The sequence below is a fragment of the Chrysemys picta genome, chromosome 9 (assembly GCF_011386835.1).
Source record: "Chrysemys picta bellii isolate R12L10 chromosome 9, ASM1138683v2, whole genome shotgun sequence".
In the NCBI taxonomy this organism is placed as follows: domain Eukaryota; kingdom Metazoa; phylum Chordata; order Testudines; family Emydidae; genus Chrysemys; species Chrysemys picta.
This window is the reverse complement of record NC_088799.1, coordinates 29,483,620-29,506,724: the sequence shown is the minus strand read 5'-3', so window position 1 is coordinate 29,506,724 and position 23,105 is coordinate 29,483,620. Positions and strand designations below refer to the sequence as shown.

General features: G+C 39.4%; 2 long non-coding RNA genes across 3 annotated transcripts in view; both read left to right on the top strand.

Annotated features, from left to right (window-relative positions):
- LOC101952782 (uncharacterized) overlaps positions 1-12,624 on the top strand; it is a 35,703-nt gene extending 23,079 nt beyond the window's left edge. For both annotated transcript variants that reach the window (XR_006175248.2, XR_002889294.3), the window contains exons 2-4: positions 5,648-5,749; positions 6,451-6,585; positions 8,559-12,624. This is a non-coding gene — a long non-coding RNA (uncharacterized LOC101952782). The remainder of the gene's footprint in view (positions 1-5,647; positions 5,750-6,450; positions 6,586-8,558) is intronic.
- Positions 12,625-16,213: 3,589 nt separating this feature from the next.
- Positions 16,214-23,086, top strand: LOC101953066 (uncharacterized). The gene is made up of 3 exons (XR_256529.5): positions 16,214-19,056; positions 20,948-21,037; positions 21,728-23,086. It is a non-coding gene; the product is annotated as an uncharacterized LOC101953066 (long non-coding RNA).
- Positions 23,087-23,105: the final 19 nt, after the last annotated feature.

The following is a 23,105-nucleotide window of genomic DNA, read 5'->3' as shown; positions in this document are numbered from 1 at the left end:
GTTATTTGAATGTTCCAAGGAGTCAGAATTCAGATGAATCATATCAAACCTCACTTGCTTACTGAAGTTAGTTTCACCTGACCCTGCTACCAATTTAGCCCTGTACAGTACAATAATTTTGGATAGAGCTTGTATGAAAGGTTTTATGCAATAACCAGGGCCTGGATACTCCACAGTGTAAAGGGACAAAATTTCACAGCAGCAACTCCTAAATTCTGCAGCAGCACCCCCACGTTCCATGGCAATATTAATTTATTCTAGTGCTATGAAACATCTTTCATTCCCTTGCTCCTACCCCCCTGAAAATGTACATAACCGTGGCTACTAGTTGAAAATACCCTTTGACATAACATTTTTGGATGATTATTTTAATTGGGATTATTTGCAAACGTGTTTTAGGTTATACTCTCCAGGCAGCCCAGTTCCACTCGTCAGGGTTTAGCTTTCATGATGTTGTCCAGGTGACCCAGCTGGCTTCAGCAGCTTACCTTCCTTAGCTTACCCAGGCCTCAACTGCTCCACTGATCTCCAGTGGGCCTTGCTCACCAGCCTACACTTCTCCCCTACACCCTGGCTGCATTCATTTGCTGAAAGCTGGACTCTATTTCTTGTTCCACAGTATTCTGCTGCTAGAATAGTGCGGGTTGGGGGTGCATGATAATCCAATTAATGCCTCCTTATGTTGACACCTGTGGAACCAGAGACAGCTACAGGCAGGGAGAGAGAAAGGAGAATGACTCGTGCCTACCTGATACAAAATGGTGAATTCCATGGCACCTTGGAAAAATGCCAAATTATAGTCTGTAACTGCAGAGTCCAGAGGCTCTCTTAGAGCTAGTATTTTAGGCTCTCCAAGGCTCAGGCAGAAGACACTGCTTTGGCTGGTTCATATTTTTGAGATTTTGTCTTTAATCTTTAGGGCTAGTGCGATCGGGGTGCCCACCCCACACAAGCCCTGAGAGCAGGTTAACTTTATATGCTGCACCTGGAGGGGAACCAGGGATTGATAAATCTTAATGGCAAATGAAACCTGCTAGAGGAGGAACTAAGATAGGATTATAAAACAGGAAGTGAGAGCAAGAAGAGGCTGTAGTAAGTCTTCAGTCACTGTCTGGGGGGTAGAGTGGGGTGAGGATGGTACCCAAGGAGTAGAATAAGCCCTGGGATCCTAGCCTTGAAAGAAGGGTCAACCCAAGGAAATTACAGGGAAGAAATGCTGAGAAGGAGGAGTAGGAAGAAGTCCAGGGAGGCAGCAGCAAGGGGTTTGACAGAAGAGACCTTGGCTGCTAGTTCTAGGGTCATCAGTACTACTGGCCAGTCAGAGGGCTGGTGACTCTGAATACAATCACACAGCCGGATTTAAAAGCCCGGCTGTAAACTGAGGGGAAGGGGAAAGGGAGGGGGAAAGTGAAGGGGAAGAGGGCACTTGTTGCAACCTACAGGATCCCCTAGTAGCTGCCATTTATCCCTAGTAAATTCTATAAGCTCTTTCCATAACAGCTAAGTGCAGACTTGATGGTAAAATCTGACTCTAAATGCTATGCTTGCTTACGCACTTGTTTCCTGCTTTTCTGGGTGTCAACAGACCAAAACAGGCAAATTCTTTAATCCTACTTTGGCTGTTTGAAAAGTATAAAGGAACTATGCTCAACCTCTAACATCTAAACTGATTTCAACTCTTGTTTCCAGATCCTAATAGGTGCACTGTGAAACCCTGTTAGAAGGAAAAGGATTTTGTTTCTTTACAACAACTTCTCTATACACAGTTTTCATATAATAGGAAAGTGCTTTGTGAGCTCAAGATTCCCTTTTCTTCACCCTTTGCATTTGGGGGCTCTGGAAAGCCATAATATAACTTTGCTCCTTGTCAGCAGCAGCTATAGCAAGATCTCTTCAATCCCTACTGGGAGTAGCTGCAGCAAACTCAGGAGGCCCTGATTATTCCTTACCCCTTCCCCTAAAGGAAACATCCCACATCTACCCCTGTTTAAAGATGTGTATAATCTTCTGATCCTCTAGCTTAGCTCAAAGCACCCCATTTAGACAATTCTGTTAAAGAACCTCCATATCACCTCCAGATGGCATACTTAGGTAGCAAGAAACAAAAGAGAGTCCTGTGGCACCTTTAAGACTAACAGATGTATTGGAGCATAAGCTTTCGTGGGTGAATGCCCACTTCGTCGGATGCATGTAATGGAAATTTCCAAGGCAGGTATAAATATGCTGGCCAGAATCAGTCTGGAGATAATGAGGTTAGTTCAATCAGGGAGGGTGAGGTCCTCTGCTAGCAGTTGAAGAGTGAACACCAAGGGAGGAGAAACTGCTTCTGTAGTTGGATAGCTATTCACAGTCTTTGTTTAATCCTGATCTGATGGTGTCAAATTTGCAAATGAACTGAAGCTCAGCAGTTTCTTTTTGGAGTCTGGTCCTGAAGTTTTTTTGCTGTAAGATGGCTACCTTTACATCTGCTATTGTGTGGCCAGGGAGGTTGAAGTGTTCTCCTACAGTTTTTTGTATATTGCCATTCCTGATATCTGACTTGTGTCCATTTATCCTTTTACGTAGTGACTGTCCAGTTTGGCCAATGTACATAGCAGAGGGGCATTGCTGGCACATGATGGCATATATAACATTGGTGGACGTGCAGGTGAATGAACTGGTGATGTTGTAGCTGATCTGGTTAGGTCCTGTGATGGTGTTGTTGGTGTAGATATGTGGGCAGAGTTGGCATCGAGGTTTGTTGCATGGATTGGTTCCTGAGTTAGAGTTGTTATGGTGTGGTGTGTGGTTGCTGGTGAGGATATGCTTCAGGTTGGCAGGTTGTCTGTGGGCGAGGACTGGCCTGCCTCCCAAAGTCTGTGAAAGAGAGGGATCATTGTCCAGGATGGGTTGTAGATCACTGATGATGCGTTGGAGAGGTTTAAGCTGAGGACTGTGGGTGATGGCCAGTGGAGTTCTGTTGGTTTCTTTCTTGGGCTTGTCTTGTAGCAGGAGGCTTCTGGGTACATGTCTGGCTCGGTTGATTTGTTTCCTTATTTCCTTGTGCGGGTATCATAGTTTTGAGAATGTTTGGTGAAGATCTTGTAGGTGTTGGCCAAGCACCAAGGTACAACCGCATCTGCTCCAACCCCTCAGACAGAGACCAACACCTACAACTAACACGGCTACCCCTCTGATACTAGGTAGCAAGAATAAGCTTCAGTCATAGGCACTGACTATCTCATGACAGATCCAACAGTCCAGCCCCCTGGTTTTGATCTTCTATGCTATGTGTGGGTAAAGCTCACTGACGTCAGATATAGAGTGATTAGAAGTGCTGCAAAGGACTATAGTGGGGCCTCTGTGACTCTTCTCTTTGTCGCTGTGGCCAGTTAGAAGATGTAGATCATAACTTGCAGGCTATATCCATTGGCAAGGGCTGCCTGGTTCCCTCATTGACTTGCAAAATGCCCTTCCCTCAGCTATTGAATGGTTAAGACATTTAGACTAATAGGCTTGACTTTAATGTCTATTTAAAAGCAATCACAATAATAATAATTAATTAATAATAAATAATTTAAAAAGGATACAGGCAACTTCTCATTTTATCTCCCTGCTCTGATCAAAGTTTGCCCCTGGGAATGTAGCACTGATCTCCCGCGCTTGTCTGCAGGGTGGAACCCACTTAATTCAGTCTGGTGAAACTTCATGATAAGCAGTAAAGCATCCCTATCAGAGGAATGGAAGTCATTTAGAATGAACAGAAGCAATTTACTCTGTTCTTTCCTTTTTGCCGTAAGTCACATTTTACTATGACCAAGTTTGCTACAAGCAGATTCAACTATATTTCTTATGGGTGGAAGCTACTGTTTCCAGACTAATTTGCTTTTTACCTTTATTATTTCAAAACTGTACTGTGTGTGGATGTGGTCTTGTTTCTGGGTCCATTTCCCCCTCCATTAGAACAGTTTTTCTCCTTTATTCCTTCTTGTGATATTGTTCAAAGGCTTCTTGTGATGGTTTGAAAAAAGTTATTGATTGTTAGATCATTCCTCTCATTCATTCAGATGTTTTCTGGTCCCCAGATGGAAACACCAAAGCTGCTGTACTGGAATTCACTATTGACTTTTGTCTCTGGATTATCAGGACCCCTGAATCCAAGGTCTCTGAATCCAGGCTCTCCCTTTTTTCCTCTATTATGTGTTAAAATTGTTATTTTAACAACTCAAAAGAAGTTCTGGAACCTGTATCTGACAAGGATCAGGAGTAGCAGATCATATGGTTGCTTTTCCTGAACTATTTTTCTAATCTATCTTCCGTTCTTCAGTAGTTTGTTTCTTTCAGTTCTTCAGTAGGACCATCAGAATTCTGAGACACGATCATCTTGGTCCGTCTTTCTCCTTCCCTCTGCTGTGATTATTCCTGCTCTGGTCATTCATTTTATGTAAGAGGGCTAGAATCTGCCTGACAAATTAGTATTTTTCAAATCCAGCCTTTTCTGGCCACCAGCCATCTGCTCAAACAAAGAAGAAAGTGGGGAAGATTGCCATATTTTAAATGCCTTTCACCCTATCCTTCAAGGAAAGCCTCTTTTTTAAAAATTCAAACTTGTGATCCAAAGAAAATTATTGTACAGACTGTTTCCTTTCCATTCAAGTTTATTTATACCCCCTTCTTGTCTAAGGGTATAATTATGAATGATCTAAGCTTGTAGTAAAAAACCTAAATTAAAAAATACATCTGTTGTAAGGACTATTCCACCAGAAACCTTGAAAATGTTATCCTGTCTGTATATCCATATATCTACTCTCTCTCTCTAGGTTTATTGTCATCCTTTATATGTTCCAGAGTTAAATAGGTATTAGATCTTTTGCTGTATAGCTTATCTGCTTTAAATGTTGACAAAAAGGAATGAAACAACATGAGAATCTGAGGATATTTTGTATTTATTACTCATATTGGTTTTCCATTACTTTTTTTACTTGTGGAAAATTATGGAAATGTAACTGCATTGTTTTCCGCATTGTATATGTGGAAATAAGAATTAGTTAGGAAAAAATATTTAAACAGTAAAACCTCTTGCAAAGAAAAAATGATACATTGCTCTCATTAGAAAACTAGGTGTGTTCCAGGCAGTAAATCATAACTACTTCATCCAAACTTTCCCATCATGCCTTAAGAAGCAACATCAAAACACATTTTTAATTAAGGCCAACACTGTCCCAACATTTGCTTTAAATATGAGGACGAAAGAGCAGCAGAAAAGGACATTATTCCTTAATTCCTTTGAAGCTGTCTCTTGACATGTAGCTCAAGGGAGGGCAATACCACATGTATGGTGGGTTCCTGGCACATTCTTCATGTAGCGGAAGAAGCTGTGTAATGTTTTCCCCGTTTACGTTTTGCATGATTAATAATCTTGTTTTTCAGTTCATTTTAAAAACATTACAGTGTAAAGATTCCGTTAAGATGCTGTAACATTAATTAACGTCATACACTCTTCTTCTTTCATTTTATTTGCATTGGCTTTTTTGTTTATCAAATGGTGAGTTGTGAAAATTATTCCTTTACCCTGCAGTTTTGCCTTTTTATCACCTATATATTATTCCATGCTAATACTGAAAGGTTAAATGCTATAATTATTTATGCTAATTTTAATTTTCCCTAGTGTCATAGGCAGTACAAATGAAGCAGCAGCAATTGATTATACCTCACTGACAGCATAAAACAGAACAAACATACAGTTCCTTCCATGAAAAGCCCATGCCAGGTAATTCATAGTTAAGTGGTTGTGGCATCATGAAAACACCAGTCAAAACCAACTAATAATGATGATATGAATATTTATTTTGTGCCTAATTTTGGATGCAAGTCACTTTGATAAATAACTTTCCTTGGTGCTTTTGTGCCTAAAGAAATGGGATGGAAAATATATTTATTTTAAAAACTTTGTGGAGTTAAATATTAGGGTTACATTCTGGCTTTTGGTTGCCAAGAGGGAGTGGAATTTTTGCAGTCAAGTGTTGTTTCCCTGATCCATTCTGTTCGTCCAGGAAGATGTAGACCTAATAGGTAAGGGTTTGGGGGACAGGACCTGGTTTCATCTCCCTCAGTATTACACATTATGACAGGTCCAAAGCAGGAAAAGCATACATTACCACCCAAATGCTTCTGAGTGTCTGCAGGTAGTCAGGTTTTGTTGGGGGCTTTGGTCATGTCACCAAACCACTTTGGGCCCAAGGTGTATCACCAGGCACATTAGCCAGGCCCTTCCACTTAGTTCTCAGTGGAGTACCAGGTCACCCTTCTTTGCATCCTGCATGGCTCAGGTAGAGTGGGCAAAAACTCTACAAATCCCCCCATCCTTTCCCCATAGAATATCCATCCAAGACCTGGCAGAATTTAACCCTTTCTGAGGAGACCTAAATTTATTTCTTAATTATTATTCCTTTATTATTTATTTGCCCACAGAATGGAAGCCCTGGACAAACACAAAAGGAGGCATGGTCCCTGCCCCTCTCAGGCGGAACAGTGGCTCAGTCTCTACCATGGCACCATCTGCACTGTAAAAGGACAAAACAGAAAGACAGAGATTAGGGAAAAGAGGTACAATAACGTAAAGTGTCCAGGTGATGACTGGCCTTTTTTGATAATACGTTTTAAGATCATAATGGGATAGATGGTCAGCTCCACTGAAAGAGGAGCAGAAGAGACATTATACCATGTTCCCCCTGATCCTGATCCTGGGGTTGGCAGGGGACCATTTCACTCCCAACCACTGAACTGAAACAGGGCTGTTCTGACAACAGCTGGAACAGTCCTCTAGGGTCTGTCTTGCAAGCCCAGGGTCACCAGCAAGCTCCAGGCTATTCCACACAAACCCAACATGAAGTGGGAAAATTGATGGCACAGAGCTGACTATGCTCATACCACCAAGTAATTCCCATATTTGACAGGCAGCTTTAAGACTCCTTAAGGCTCCAGAGGACAGTTTTAAGTCTCTCTTGTGCTGCTGGGGCAATGACTTAAGCGGAAGATCCAGCACAATGTTTTGAGAGCTTTTCCTGTTGCCCAAGTACCCCAAAACAAGCTGCAATCATCTGGCATCACAGTAGAAAGGGGCCTTAAGATGGGATTTGATTGCAAAGAGGATAGTGGTGTTGTGGACCGGTTCAGGAAGGATATTCTGTGAACAGAGCGAATGTGGACGAAAGTGAGGGAGAAGCAAATGGGGCACTGAGAATGGAATTATTGGCTGATTAGAGGAGAAATAGGTAACATAGTAAGAGACAAGGGCAAGCAGGGAGGGTCAGAATTGTGCAAGACCTTGAATTTAGGGACAAGATTCTAGAAATGAAGAACAAAATGTTCCATCTTACCCTCTGTGCATTGAGAGCTAAGAAGCAAAGACTTAAGTGGAAGCTTTTCAAAAATACCTAAGGGATTTAATTGCACAAGTCCCATTGAAAGTTAATGGGCCTTTTGTTTCTAAATCTGTCAGCGTACTTTTGCAAATCTTTTCATAAAAATCAAATAGTGGTACTTCCACTCCAGCCTTTCAAATGTCTAGACCTTGCCAAAATTCTGTGCAACAAACAGTAAAAATATGAAACAGGTTTGTACTTATATTACCCTACAGGAAAACACAAATTGTGCAGATCTCAACTTTACTCAACTACATAATTTTAACGAAGAAATACATTAATGAATAGAGGTAGATGAATTACCAAAAAGTTAGGATATTCAGCTTCAATTACAATACACTGATTTAAAGGAGACTCCTTTTTTCTGTGTAGCACTATTGCTGTCTGACTCAGAATTAGTGAAATACAGATTGGTTGCTTTAGCACAGATGCTTTCTTTTACCCTCCTCTAAGGCATAATAGAAAGAAAACAAAACATCCTATTTTATCAATAAACAATGACAACAACAACCTACTGACTTAGATATGTCATATCGACACCCATTGCAAAAAGTTATTTTTCTGGCCCATAATTTACAGTTCTTTCATTTTACTTTTCCCCCTAAAAGGGTGAAGATTCCATTCTATTCCAATTGATCTTTATTTGGAAAGAATAAAGGGTGGAGCAGGCTGACAACTTTATTTGGCTAATGATTAATATCTTTTCTTTGTTTTGGCCTGAAGGATAACCACAAAGTATTAGACAAGGGCGTGATGAAATACGGTTTGCAAGCAGTTTTAGTTCAGTCTTGAAAATGCAAGGCACTAAATCCATGAGGCTATGTCAAAACCAGATCACTATATTGCAGTTCTAGCTAAAATTTAGCTCATTTTGCTTGAGAATTCTTAACACACAATGGACGAGTGCCCCCTAGCTATATGTATGGATGAACCCCCATGTGCACAGATATCATCCATTCTGAATGGAACAGTGGCTCTGCCTCTACTGGGGCACCCTCTTTCCCCAGAACCTGTGGATTGAGGTGTGTGCTGGAGAAGAGGTGGAGACTGGGCAAGTAATGGGAGGTCAGGGTGTATGTGTGAAAGGGTACCTCTGGCTACCTGGAAATTAGAGAAGATAATGTAATCCGGTGCTCCTTTATCTTTCCTGTATAGCCAGATTCGGTGAGCCAGAGGCAGCTGCAGACAGAAAGTCCCTGAGGAAAATCTCCAATGGATCAGTGCTGCTAGGAGCCATGGCGGAGAGGGTGCTTCATGGATCCCTTACGGCTGGTGCAGAGGCACAGTGCTTCCATTCAAATGGTTCTGGCCTCTAGTGGCTTCCCCAGCATCTTCTAGGGTTGAAACCAGCTCTGACTGCCTTTTCCACAAGGAAGCAAACCACCCCCCTGTGCTGAGATGGTGTTGTCAGTGAATCCTTGCAGAGGAAACACCCCTGTAGTCCCATTTCACAGATTTTTCCATTACAGGGGATGGTCTGGGCCAATTTAAGCTCCACTATATTTACAAGCTCTTTTATAATAGCTATATATATAACAGATTTTTTGCCTAGTCCAACTTTTTGCTATTTCAGCGAGAAGCAGTATTAAGGATTTATATTTTATTTTTTTAATTACTAATCTCTGTAGAGGGAAATTAATTATGTTGCATGTGGTCACACATCATGCCAGGAATAACATTTAGCGTATATAGTTTAACTCAGTAGACCATTTTAAAAAATCTTTTTCTAAAGTTTAGTTTTAGTTTGGGGACTATGGAGTGTTTAACTTACCTTCAGGAGGATATTTTGTATAAAAATATCATGAAACTGGGCTACTAGAATATCAGCCATGCTTGACTGATACTAACCATATGAAAAAATGTATAAGACATCTAAATTTAATATGAGAACTACAGTTAAACCGAAACATTTTTCTTCTAAAATGGATGGCCAAACTTTAAAGGGGCTGATGTTATTCTTCTTAAGGTCCAAATATATTTTTGGAGACTGGGTGCCTACTATTTGCATTAATGAATACCTCAGGGAAAGCAGGGGGGGAAATAATTTTTCCTAAATGTTAGTGTAGGTTAGAGGAAAATTTGAAAAATAATTTTAAATCAAGATGCCTGGGATCTTGTCTGAGTAAAGGGGTGAAGTTTTCAGGGAAGCCTCTTTGTATGTTTCCCTGTACCTTCTCACTGCATACCTAGGTGGGGCCAAAACCAAGCTGGCCTGAAAACTAGGATTATTTTCTAGCATTTGGTGAAGAATGTGTGCTAAATGAGGCAGAGTAACCTATCAAATGTAAACACTAAAACAAATTAATAGTATTTTAGACAAAAACCAGTGCTTCAGGACCAGTTGTTATGTATTGGAGAGTTGGTTTACCTGTATCTATGTTTATACATCTACAGATATATTACATCATCTAACTATCAAGAGTATATGCATAAGGAGAATTACCCCTGCTGAGGGGATGAAGAAACTCTACATACTCAAAATGGCTGCTAAGCAGCTATTTCTGTCCAGAAGAGGAAGGAAGTGGCCTCAGTTCATGTTATGCCTCATCTCTATCTCCAACGTGTCCCCCTTTGCACCTGTAGCAGAAGGCAATGCACACAGGGGAGGAGTAGGTAATGAACAAGCCCTATGCAATCCAGTGTAGTTTATGGAGCAGGCATTCCTTCACTGGGTAGTCTGTTTTCTCCCCAGTGGCCTGATCCAAAGTCCACCAAATTCAGTAGAAAGAATCCTGTTGACTTCAACGGGTTTTGGATCAGTCTCCAAAACTGGTGCTCAAGCAGTTTGTTTCATGGGATATGTAGGGAACATCTCTGGATGGTGGGCCCCATTGAGTTAAGGATATTACAAATAAATGAGCTAATTCTATGCAGAAGGATTTATAGTAAGCAAAGTATTTTCTGCTGTTATTGGGATCCCAGGACATGCACAGCCTCATTAATAGTATCCTGTGACGTGTTTTGTGTGTGTAGTGAGTCATACAAAATTCAAATAAGAAAAACATTTACTATTTATTAATTTGCTTACAAATTATCCTTTCATACACTTACATTTTTGTTTTAAAAATATTTGTGTTTTAAATCTCATTTCAGTGGTTTACTGTAGTCTCCCATTGGGCGTCTCATTTTTTCCCGACACTATTCTTCATTATTAGTAATGGAGTAACAACTCCAAAGCACTGAAAAGAAGTGGATATGCTATTTATTTTTGTTCCCCCTACTTCTGCAGTCTGTTTGGATGGCTGTGTAGTTTAATTGGCTAAGTTATTACATCAGTTTTCAGAGCTGTGGACAGAGTTTCAAGTAAATGCTTGTATTCATCTGTGTGCAAGAGTGAATGTGATGCACAAAAAGATAAATACCTGACTACTCTAGGTCTTTAAAATCTGAAATATGCATGATACGACACTAACCATTAGAAGAGGGGGTTATGTTTGAAGGGCCAGAATCATGTTTTGTGTTGCAAGCCCCTGATGACAGTAAGTCTGCTTGGAGCAAGGTCATAGAGGCACAATCCACCTGCGTGCCACATTCTGCCAGGGATCTGAGCCACACAATGCATTCCCAAAATTGAATGAGGCAGGACTGGAAGTGGGAGCAGGGAGAGGGCAGGACAGATGCTGTGATACAAAAACCTCAACCATGGCTGCTAATCTGCTGAGTCCACAGCCTATCATACGGACCAAAATTATCTCATTGTTTCCTTTTACTGCTCCATTGGTCTGTCTGCATCCATCTGTTGTCTCTTGTCTTATACTTTGACGGTAAGCTCTTTGCAGCAGGAACCTTCTTTTTGTTGTGTGTTTATACAGAATCAAGCAGAAGTAGCAGGTTGGAGGATGAATTCAACAGAAGCAACACCATAGCTGGAAATATATCACAGTACCAACTAAAAGATACTACATAGGAGTACCTTCTATTGTCCAGGTCATTAAAATCCCCCATCACTCATATTGGAAGAAGGCACCCATGACCACAGTCTTGTTACACCTCCTGCTTAACCTCCATAGTTCAGCAATAGGGCTGGTTGAAATTTTTTCAATTTGAGCAGAAAATTGGGTTTTCAACTACATGAAATATTCTATTGAAAATTCCAACTTTTTGTAAAAACCAAACAAACCTTAACACACAAAAACATTTCAGTTTTTCAACAAAAAGTTGAAATTTTCCATTGTGGGAGTGTGTAAAAACCATTTTCCAACCAGCTCTACTCAGCAATTATCTTCTGTTACTTCTCATGAAATGAAAGCCTTTCCAATACAAGTATTTTATGTTAAGGTGTAAAGGAAGATTCTGAGAGGTGATGATGTTTCTGGGGCCAACAGTCCACAATTCCAACTGACCCTTTTGCCTGGCTCTCGCTTTGAAGAGAACTTGTCCCGCAGTTTAGACAGATTTGAGGTTTAACCAATTCACGACAACTTGGAATCAATTGGAAAACAACAAGGAAAACCAGTGGTGTAGATATACATCACAGACACATTTGTAAATCATTAGGGCCAAATCCTGAGAAGTACTGAGCACCTGAAGTGCTACTGACACCTAGTAGGAGTTACAGGAGTCCACAGGACCGACTCTGGTGCAGACAAGGTTCTAGTATCACCATTGTTGCTAGCCTTCAGCTAGCTATCTTTGCTATCTCTGAACACAAGATCTGAGATTGTGTCTTTCAACTGTATATAAATACAAGGTTGGGAAGGTGCTTTGTACCTTTCCTGCACTCTTACACACAATCTTCCCCTGAGCAGAGGAAAGTATATTAACACAAATATAACATAAACATGTCAGCATAAATATCTAGGGGGCTGCTAAACCCAAGGTTGTGAGTTCAATCCTTGAGGGGGCCATTTAGAGATCTGGAGCAAAAAAAAAGTCTGGGGATTGGTCCTGCTTTGAGCAAGGGGTTGGACTAGATCATCTCCTGAGGTCCTTTCCAACCCTGATAGTCTATGTCTATGTTAACTCAGAAATGTCAACAGGTCATTTGTTCTTGCTTCTCATTTTAACTCTTGTCATTTAAAAAAAATATGAAGTTATTTACTCTCAAACAATAATGAAAGAGTCAAAATAACATCGCTTTTGGAAAGGTAACTACCAGAAGGTATTATTTCATTAATGTAGTATTCATGATTCTGAAATTCAGGATTAATTCTAAAATTTCCATCAAAAATTGCTAAAGGATTCTTTCAATAAAGTCTCTTAAGGAACTGTGTACTTAAAATCAAGATCTGGATCAATTTCTGTGGATATGATAATGTATATTCTTCTTCTATAAATAAAACTTTTAAAGGATTTAGAGCAGGGGTGGGCAAATTACAGCCTGCCAGCCTTTTAATCCGGCCCTCAAGCTCCCACTGGGGTCTGGGGCTTGCCCTGCTCCGGTGGTCCAGTTGGGGAGCAGGGATGGGGGCCGCTCTATGTGGCTCCCCGGAAGATTGGAGGCCAGTCCACGTGGCTCTCAGAAGCAGTGGCATGGTCTTGCTCCAGCCGGGGACCAGGGTTGGGGGCTGGTCCACACAGCTCCCGGAAGCAGCGGCATGTCCCCCCTTGGCTCCTACATGTAGGTGCAGCCAGGGGGCTCCACTCTGCATGATGCCCCCACCCCAAGCGCTGCTCCTGCAGCTCCCATTGGCCAGGAATTGCAGCCAATGGGAGCTGCAGGGGTGGCGCCTGTGGACAGGGAAGAGTGCAGAGCCGCCTGGCTGTGCCTTCGTGTAGGAGGCGGAGAAGGGACATGCCGCTGCTTTCAGGAGTCGCTTGAGGAAAGCGCTGCCTAAAGCCCCCTCCTGCACCCTGAACTCCTCATTTCTGGCCCCACCCCAGAGCCTGCACCCCCAACCAGAGCCCTCACCCCGTTCTGCACCACAACCCCAATTTTGTGAGCATTCATGGCCTGCCATACAATTTCTATTCCCAGATGTGGCCCTCAGGCCAAAATGTTTGCCCATCCCTGATTTAGAGGATTCTCACTGTTATTAACATGGACAATAATTTACACTTACAGGTGGCATACTAGTTTTTTTTCTTGAGACTGGTCCTTAGCTTAGGTAAATCAAGATAGTTCAGTAGAAGTAATTGAAACTATGCTGATTTGCACTAGCTGAGATGTGGCCCACTTTTTCCAGCTTTCTTTGGTATATAAGTAGGAACCTTTGGCATTTATGAGATACATTCACATAATTACAGAGAAGACTTTATTTAATTAATCTTTTCTATGATTTTGAGTAGAAACTTTGCATTTATTATGAATTTTAACATTTATTTAAATATTTTATTTCAAAAGACTTTGGTGAAGTAATTTTGCCTAATTATTGTCATTTTTTTACATTTATAGGGAAGTTTTTTTTCCCTGATGTAATGGAGTCCACTTCCCCCATCTGGTTATGCGTCTGCTACTTCAGTTTTCCCAATTCAGTTCCCACAGAATGCATGCTGAAGACTCATGTGGTTCAAGTACATTCCATTCATGGGGTTTGACTTTTTAACAAAACAGTTTGGCTCAACAGAACATAAATCTTCCCAATAGGCTTTCTTGTTCCTTCCCATCCCCAGGTACTGCTGCTTGACCTATCCTAAAGCTTCTTTTCCCAACTGAGTCTTCTATTCCCACTCCCTGCCTTTATCTCCTGCCATGCCTTCTGGTGCAGAAAGCCCATTTCCAGGTACTTTCCTTGACCTTGTGTCTCCCACACCTGTCTAGGGTGGCTCCCTCTTAAAGGAAACACCACCTTCAGATTGTCATCACGTGATATTTGGTCACCTGACCCAACTGCCAGCCACAGCCATGAAACAGTGTGCTTGGACACATGCATGCATTCAAGGAACATCAGCATCATATTACCCCTCCACATATTCCTATAGAGCTTAAATCAGAGAAAAATAAATGAATACATCTATAAATTATAATCTTCAAAAGTAAGTATATATCTATTCATTATAGTGACTTAAGGCCAATTCTGAAAGATACTCAGGTCCTCCTGAGATTTGTTGAGTGCCCAAAGCTACCAATGAAGTTGGAAATTCAAGGTATTTGTGATTGGACCCAAAATTAATAATTGGTAGCACCAATGTCTGACTCTTGTTTTTATTAGAGGACATAACATTGCAAAAAGGAGGTGGCAGCATTCATACAAGATATTTGGAAATTTTTGATTCTCCCTTCTCTATCTTTCTGATGAAAAAGATCTATATTGGTAATGTGCAAAGGGATGCACATATTTTCATAATTAAAGGGTCAAATTATGCAACTCTTTGGGATGAACTGTAACCGGGATAAAATACAACATGGTTTTACAAAAGGCAGATCATGCCAGACCAACCTGATCTCCTTCTTTGAGAAGATAACTGATTTTTTAGACAAAGAAAATGCAGTAGATCTCATCTACCTGAATTTCAGTAAGGCATTTGATACAGTTCCACATGGTAAATTATTAGTTAAATTGGAGAAGATGGAGATTAATATGAGAATTGCAAGGTGAATAAGGAACTGGTTAAAGGGGAAACTGCAATGGGTCATACTGAAATGTGAACGGTCAGGTTGAAAGGAAGGTTATTAGTGGAGCTCCTCAAGGATCGGTTTTGGAACCAATCTTATTTAACAGTTTTATTACTGATCTTGACAGAAAAAGTTGGAGTGTGCTAATAAAATTTGCAGATGACACAAAGTTGGGAGGTATAGCCAATATGACGGAGGACTGGAATGTCACACAAGAAGACCTGGATGACATTGAAAACTGGAGTAATAGAAATGAAATGAAATGTAATATTGCAAAGGGCAAGGTCATGCATTTAGAGACTAACAACAGGAATTTTTGCTATAAGCTGGGATCTTATCACTTGGAAGCAACAGAGGAGGAGAAAGACCTGGGTGTATTGGTTGATCACAGGATGACTATGAGCCGCCAATGTGATACAGCTGTGAAAAATGCTAATGCAGTCCTAGGATGCATCAGGTGAGGTATTTCCAGTAGACACAGGGAAGTGTTAGTACCATTATACAAGGCACTGGTGAAACCTCATCTGGAATACTGTATGCAATTATGGTCTCCCATGCTTAATAAAGATGAATTCGAACTGGAGGATCTACAGAGAGGGGCTACTAGGATTATCTGAAGAATGGAAAACCTACCTTATGAGAGGAGACTCAAAGAGCTTGGCGTGTTAAGCCTAACCAAAGGAAGGCTCAGGGGTGATTTGATTGCTTTCTATATATTAGGGCTGTTAATTAATCGCAGTTAAGTCATGCGATTAACTAAAGAAAATTAATCATGATTAAAACAATTAATCACGATTAATCGCAGTTTTAATCATACTGTTAAAAAGTAGAACACCAATTGAAATTTATTAAATATTTTTGGATGTTTTTCTACATTTTTAAATATATTGATTTCAATTACAGCACAGAATACAAGGTGTACAGTTTTCACTCTATATTATTATATTTGATTACAAATATTTGCACTGTAAAAATAACAAAATAAATAGTATTTTTCAATTCACCTCCTACAAGTACTGTAGTGCAATCTCTTTATTGTGAAAGTGCAACTTACAAATGTAGATTTTTTTTGTTACATAACTGAACTCAAAAACAAAACAACGTAAAACTTTGATGGCTACAAGTCCACTCAGTCCTATTTCTTGTTCAGCCAACCGCTAAGAGAAACAAGTTTGTTTACATTTACAGGAGATAATGCTGCCTGCTTCTTATTTACAATGTCAGCTGAAAGTGAGAACAGGCATTCACATGGCGCTTTTGTAGCTGGCATTGCAAGGTATTTACATGCCAGATATGCTAAACATTCATATGCCCCTTCATGCTTCGGCCACCATTCCAGAGAACATGCTTCCATGCTGATGATGCTTGTTAAAAAAAAATGCATTAATTACTTAGTGACTGAACTCCTTGGGGGAGAATTGTATGTCTCCTGCTCTGTTTTACCTCCATTGTGCCATATATTTCATGTTATAGTAGTCTCGGATGATGACCCAGCACACGTTGTTCATTTTAAGAACACTTTCACTGCAGATTTGACAAAACGCAAAGAAGGTACAATGTGAGATTTCTAAACATAGCTAAAGCACTCAACCCAAGGTTTAAGAATCTGAAGTGCCTTCCAAAATCTGAGAGGGATGAGGTGTGAGCATGCTTTCAGAAGTCTTAAAAGTGCAACACTCTGATGCGGAAACTACAGAACCCAAACCACCAAAAAAGAAAATCAACCTTCTGCTGGTGGCATCTGACTCAGATGATGAAAATGAACATGTGTCAGTTTGCACTGCTTTGGATCGTTATCAAGCAGAATCCGTCATCAGCATGGAAGCCTGTCCTCTAGAATGGTGGTTGAAGCATGAAGGGACATATGAATCTTAAGCACATCTGGCATGTAAATACCTTGTGATGCCAGCTACAACAATGCCATGAGAACACCTGTTTTCACTTTCAGGTGACATTGTAAACAAGAAGCGGGCAGCATTATCTCCTGCAAATGTAAACAAACATGTTTGTCTGAGCAATTGGCTGAACAAAAAGTGGGACTGAGTGGACTTGTAGGTTCTAAAGTTTTACATTGTTTTATTTTTGAATGCAGTTTTCTTGTACATAATTCTACGTTTGTAAGTTCAACTTTCATGATAAAGAGATTGCACTACAGTACTTGTATTAGGTGAATTGAAACTATTTTGTTTTTTACAGTGCAAATATTTGTAATAAAAAATAAATATAAAGTGAGCAGTGTACACTTTGTATTCTGTGTTGTAATTGAAAATGTAGAAAACATCCAAAAATATTTAAATAAATGGTTTTCTATTATTGTTTGACAGTGCGATTAATTTAAAAAAATTTTTAATCGCTTGACAGCACTACTATAAATACATCAGAGGGATAAACACCAGGGAGGAAGAGGAGATATTTAAGTTAAGTGCCAATGTGGACAGAAGAACAAATGGATATAAACTAGCCATCAACAAGTTTAGGCTCGAAATTAGGCAAAGGTTTCTAAACATTGAAGGAGTGAAGTTCTGGAACAGCCTTCCAAGAGGAGCAAAAAACTAGCTGGTTTCAAGACTGAGCTTGGTAAGTTTATGACAGGGATGGTATGATGGAACTGCCTATGATGGCATGTGGCCCATTGGCAACTGCAGCTAGCAAAAATCCCCAACAGTTGGAGATGGGACACTAGATGGGGAGGGCTCTGAGTTACTACAGAGAATTCTTTCCCAGGTGTGTGGCTGGTGTGTCTTGTCCATAGCCACGGTCTAGCTGATCACCATATTTGGAGTCAGGAAAGAATTTCCCCCTGGGCTAGATTGGCAGAGACCCTGAGGGTTTTTCACCTTCCTCTGCAAAATGGGACATAGGTCATTTGCAGGTTTAAACTAGTGTAAATGGTGAATTTTCTGTAACTTGAAGTCTTTAAATCATGATTTGAGGACTTCAGTAACTCATCCAAAGATTGTGGGTCTATTTCAGGAGTGGGTGGGTGAGATTTTGTGGCCTGCAATGTGCAGGAGGTCAGACTAGATTATCATGATGGTCCCTTCTGACCTTGAAATCTATTCAAGTACTCACAGTGAGTTCATTTGTGTGACTCATGGTGAGTAAAGGTGCAGATTGGGTCCAAATTAGTATTGCAGTTTTAAAGAAAATAAGTATTTGAATCCAGATATAGGCTAAATATATACAGTAGATGACAAAGTTGATCATATACATTAGCAATATAGTCGTAGGCCATGGAACGTGAGAACAGTTCCTCCTACCTTCCCACCTATCAACAATCCTTTGAGATTGTCCTGAATCAAAATCCTGGATCCAAATAACCTCAAACTCTGCAGGAGTACAGAATCTGAACCCTGAATCCAGGTCTAAATTTTCAAATGGGGACCGTCTTCATAATGGTCAAGTCAAAGACCCAGATCTTAATCAATGTCATATTTTGAGGGCAGTTGGATGTGATTCAAAATCCAGGTCCTTATCAAAATTTTGCTTTGTCTGCCATTATGCTACCCATTCACTTACTTTTATTAGGTCCCTGCTGGACTAAAGTGTTAATTGTTAATGCCAGCTCAGTGCAGTGAATGAGATTATTATGCATGTCTGCAAAATAGGATATGATTGGGTTTGGACATTTTTAAGATGCTAGGAAAGAAGAAAGAACTGTACCCTGAGCCAAAGTCACCACTACTGAACCCTATTTTAAACAAAATAAGTATTAAACATTTTTTTAAAACATGTTCAGTTATTGCAATCCTCTTTTTACTTCTTGAATTATATGTGGTTACATACACACAAACACTCACCCAGAGACAGAAACTTCTGTGGGTATAAATATTTCATTTCACAGCTAAGTTGCTGTGCTGCTTATACTGCCCTACTGTACGTTTCAGCAATTTTTCACTCAAGTGGACAGCATGCAATTTTCAACTTTCTCAGGGCAGCAGTAATTTGTACTCCCCCTTTTTTATGATTTGTTCAAAGCCTTTTTGATGAATATGCCCATTATTCATCTTAGAGCTAGATTGGACCATTTAGCAGCCTAACTTTCTTCCCTTTTTGGAGTTGTACATCTCTTAGGAGCTTAAAAGTGAAGAAGAGTTCACCGCATTAGCCACATTTGGGAGTGGAAACACAACTTTAATGGATGTCACACAAAAAAAGGTAAATAGAAAAAAATGTTCCATATTTTCCTTGAGTAAATATAATATGAATTGTATGGAAATAAGCCAAAGATTTTTCATCATTAAGGGTCTTAGTCTTTATAAATAGGACTCAGGCATAGCAAACAAGGTTTCCCATGTCTTTAATCCTAATCCCAACATATAAACTACATTCTCAGTGGAGCAGTTAATGATATATTGACTAAACACGGCCAAAGTTGTTGGCTTTTATTTTTTTACTTCATTCTATAATATCTAGTCTCAGATTTAAATTTCAGTCTCCTTTTCTGTCTCCCTTGCATTGAAACAACATACAGTCACTGGTCTTCCTATTGACTGATGCCAGTGTCAAGTGTAATGGGTTTTTGTGAGGTAGACACCTGTCCACTAAAACTTAGGACCCTCAACTTGTTTAAAATAGCTCAGGGAACAGCCATCAGATGGTAGTGAGTGAGCTGGAGCATTTTAAAATGACCTAATTTTCAGAAAGTGCTCAGCACCCATGCTCTGAAAATCAGGCTAATTGAAAGTGTCTCAGGTTGGCACTCACAAATTAAAGTACTCAAAATCACCAGTCACTTTTGAAAATCTTGGCCTCACTGCAGCATCTGCATAATTTGGTGGAGCATTTTGTATCCCATGACTGTAAAGGGAAAGAGAGAAAATATGTGCCCTATAAGTCATTCTACAGCAGTTACACCTGAATGAATTTGCCTCTATGGGTTTTGATGACACATAAATTAAGACAGCCACTGGACAGATTTAAACTACATCCTGTATACTCTCTTTGTCTAGTCTTCAGTGTTTCCTCTCTTTTGACATTTTTTTTAAACTTTTCACTTTTTTCTGCTGTTTTTACACTGTTCTAATAAGTTCTATTGCCCCTTCTTGTCTGTCACCATCCCATGTTTGGGGGAGTGCAACCCTCAACTGTACAATGGTGCAGAATGGCCTTGAGGAGTCAAGAGGCAATAGGAAACATTACTTCACCCACTGTTTAACTAGAGAAAGCAAGCATGTCAGTTCTTTGGCATAAAAGATGTGAAAGTGCTATGGGATCCTTTTTTTTCTTTTTTCAGTTGGGCCCCAAGTGTTCCCATGCTATACGTGTGATGTGCATTACTAGCCGATTAGAAGTGACATCAATTAGTCACTTTTCTATGGTTTTGGTGGAAAATAAAAATGAGCTCCTGTACACAAAAATCTCAAATTCATCTGTGTTGCCTAGGGATCTTTTCCCTCGCAATATCAGTTATCAGTTTAATATAATATTGTTGACTTAACAATGATGTATTTCAGGCTGAAGGCAGAAATGCATTTTGCATTAATAAATTGTTTTGAAATGGATTTAAGGAATATTTCATTACATAAGAGAGGCAGCTATAAAACATATTTGGTGGTCTTTCAATCATTGCTACCTGTGGTCTATTTGTGGGGATGGCATTTATCAGAGTGGCAGGAAATATTAAACAAGTGATAGACAGTTATTAGTTCTCCTAAAACAGAAGTCCTCATACCTTATACTCCTACGCCATGGGAAAAATTCACTTGGTATTTTCTTTCTGGCAACTGTTCTGCTGTTCATAATTTGATGGAAAATTGATTAATCACACATTTAACTCAATGCAAGATCTTCTGCACTGTAATAAATTATGGCCATTAATCAATAAGTACAAAGTAATTCCAGGAGCCTGGAGACATGCTGGTTTCTAATAGAAAAACTTGCGCTTAGGCCTTTCTGCCAGTGACCACTTCATCTGAGGTATTTTGCACCTGCCTCAATCCAATTAGATGACATAATTAATGAATCTCAATGCACTTGATAATTTGTTATACAAAAGAAAGAATGTTTTGGCATATCCATTAAATCCTGATGTACAACACTTTGCAAGGAGAGAAGGTGAACGAGGAAGAATAGAAGCTTAGGATGGATATCTTAAAGATCAAGTATGAATGTGGAAAGCCCTGTTTAGTACATGGAAGTGAGTATGCAAATTCAATTTAACTTAAAACAAAAGTACACACATTTCCTTCTCTTCTAGATAAAGAGAAGCTAACCGTGTTTAAAAACTTCCATGACATCTTGTTCTTTTTATGAAAAATTAAATGGTATGATTAGAGTAAGTATTCAGGAAGTATTATTTCCCAGGCAATCTAATCAATGTTTCCTTGGCTAAGTATCAGTTACAGTTTTACATATCTCAGTCCTTTTGCACCTGTTATATGCAGCTAACAAATAGGCACTCGATAGATTTCAGTGAGAGAAAGCGTGTGAAGATAAAAAGAAAACCAGTCTGCTGCTAATTCTGTCACTAGGAGACGCCATGAGCAGATTTTGTTTAGAGACTTTGAAAAACAATTAGCTAAGGATTATAGGACTAAAAGGCCTTTACTAGCTGTACCTGGAAAATACTTTGCCCATTTAATGCCTTCTAAGCTGTCATTGTGCTTGAACTTCAGTTCTAGTGATTAATGAAAAGCTTCAGGGCACAGCTAGAAGCTAAAGTCTCAATTATGAAAAAGCAGTAACTAGTTTAATGTGCTGATGCTTTTATACTTAAACTGACAGCTGTGAAAAATGGCAATATTTCCAATCATGCTTTAATAATTTATCATTAATTTATTGGCATGTCCAACATACTTTACTCCCACTGTTCTTTTTTTCCTTTTAGGCTCGTGGCATTTTGACATAGAAGAACAAAATCTGTTGTAAATCTCTAAGGAGGATCTTCCTTTTTGTGACTGAGTGACTATTGTTTCCAAGCCTTCAAATGTTATCAAACAGCCCACAGTTCATCAATAGAAATACAGTATAAGCATTTTTGTGGGCCAGATCCTTGCCTGGAGTAAATCAATGTAGCTCTATCAGTTTAAATTGAGCTATTCTGTGTCATACCAGCTGAGGATATTGACTTGTGTGATCTGAGGTAAACATGTTCATGAAGGCAATTTTTTTCTTGGCTCCAGAATGCCGTTTAGAGCTGGAGCAAGAACAGAAACGAACTGTCTGAAAGTTCTAAATCAAAACTTAAAATTTAGAAAGAAGTTCTTTAGAAAAATAGAGCCAGACTCTCTGCTGGAATAAATTGGCATAGTTCCACTGAAGTAAATGGAAATGGTGGCACGTTTCACAGCAAACAATTGTAATCAATGAAGCTAATCAATCTATACCAACTGAGGATCTGACCCTTTATATTTATATTAATATATTGGACTTCTTTTTTGTTTCAGTATTTAAAGTTTCCTCTCCCTTGTTTATTTCCTACAAAAATGGAGCTGGTCAAATAGTACAAATTTGTGAATATTTGCATGCTGAGTTTGGTCTGCTATGGTTCATGGAATCCCATTATATGTCATTTGTGACTATTCCAATGTGTGCTGTGTATTATAACAATATCATAAATATGGAAATGTTTGAAAATTCTAGTATGCATAATTGATAAGTTGTCTGAAAATTTGTACCAGAAGTTAATTCTTCCTTATTCTGCCTTTGATATTCCCCTGTTTCCAAAGTTTACAAAGTTTTAATCATCCAATCAAGGATTGGACCCAATCCTCCATTTTTGTACAAAAGTAGCAAGTTCTGCAATGGTTTATTCTTACATACTTTGACCAGTTCATTGAAGTCCCAGGACTCAGCAGATGCTATTGTTATTAATAGGAATTGATGGTTGCTGAGCATTTTTGAAAATCTCACTACTTAATTTAGGTACCAAAATGTGAGCTGAGCTCTCTCGATAATCGGGCCTCTGTTGTGGGTGCTAGATCCTAAATTTAATGGTAATGTGGTCAAACATTGGGAAAAGTTTTCTGAATAAATTATTCTGAATTGTTTGCAGCAAACAAAAATTGTTTATTTGGATATTATTTAACTATCTACAGAGTTGGTTGAATAGTGGAAACAGGTATATAAGGATAGATTATTCAACAATTGATGTAAAAATAATCAGACTATTTGTGAGTGCTTTTTGACCAGTTCTATTAGTTGTACAGTTTACACAGTACGCCATTAAAAATTACAAGGATATTTATTTCAAAGCATATTTATAA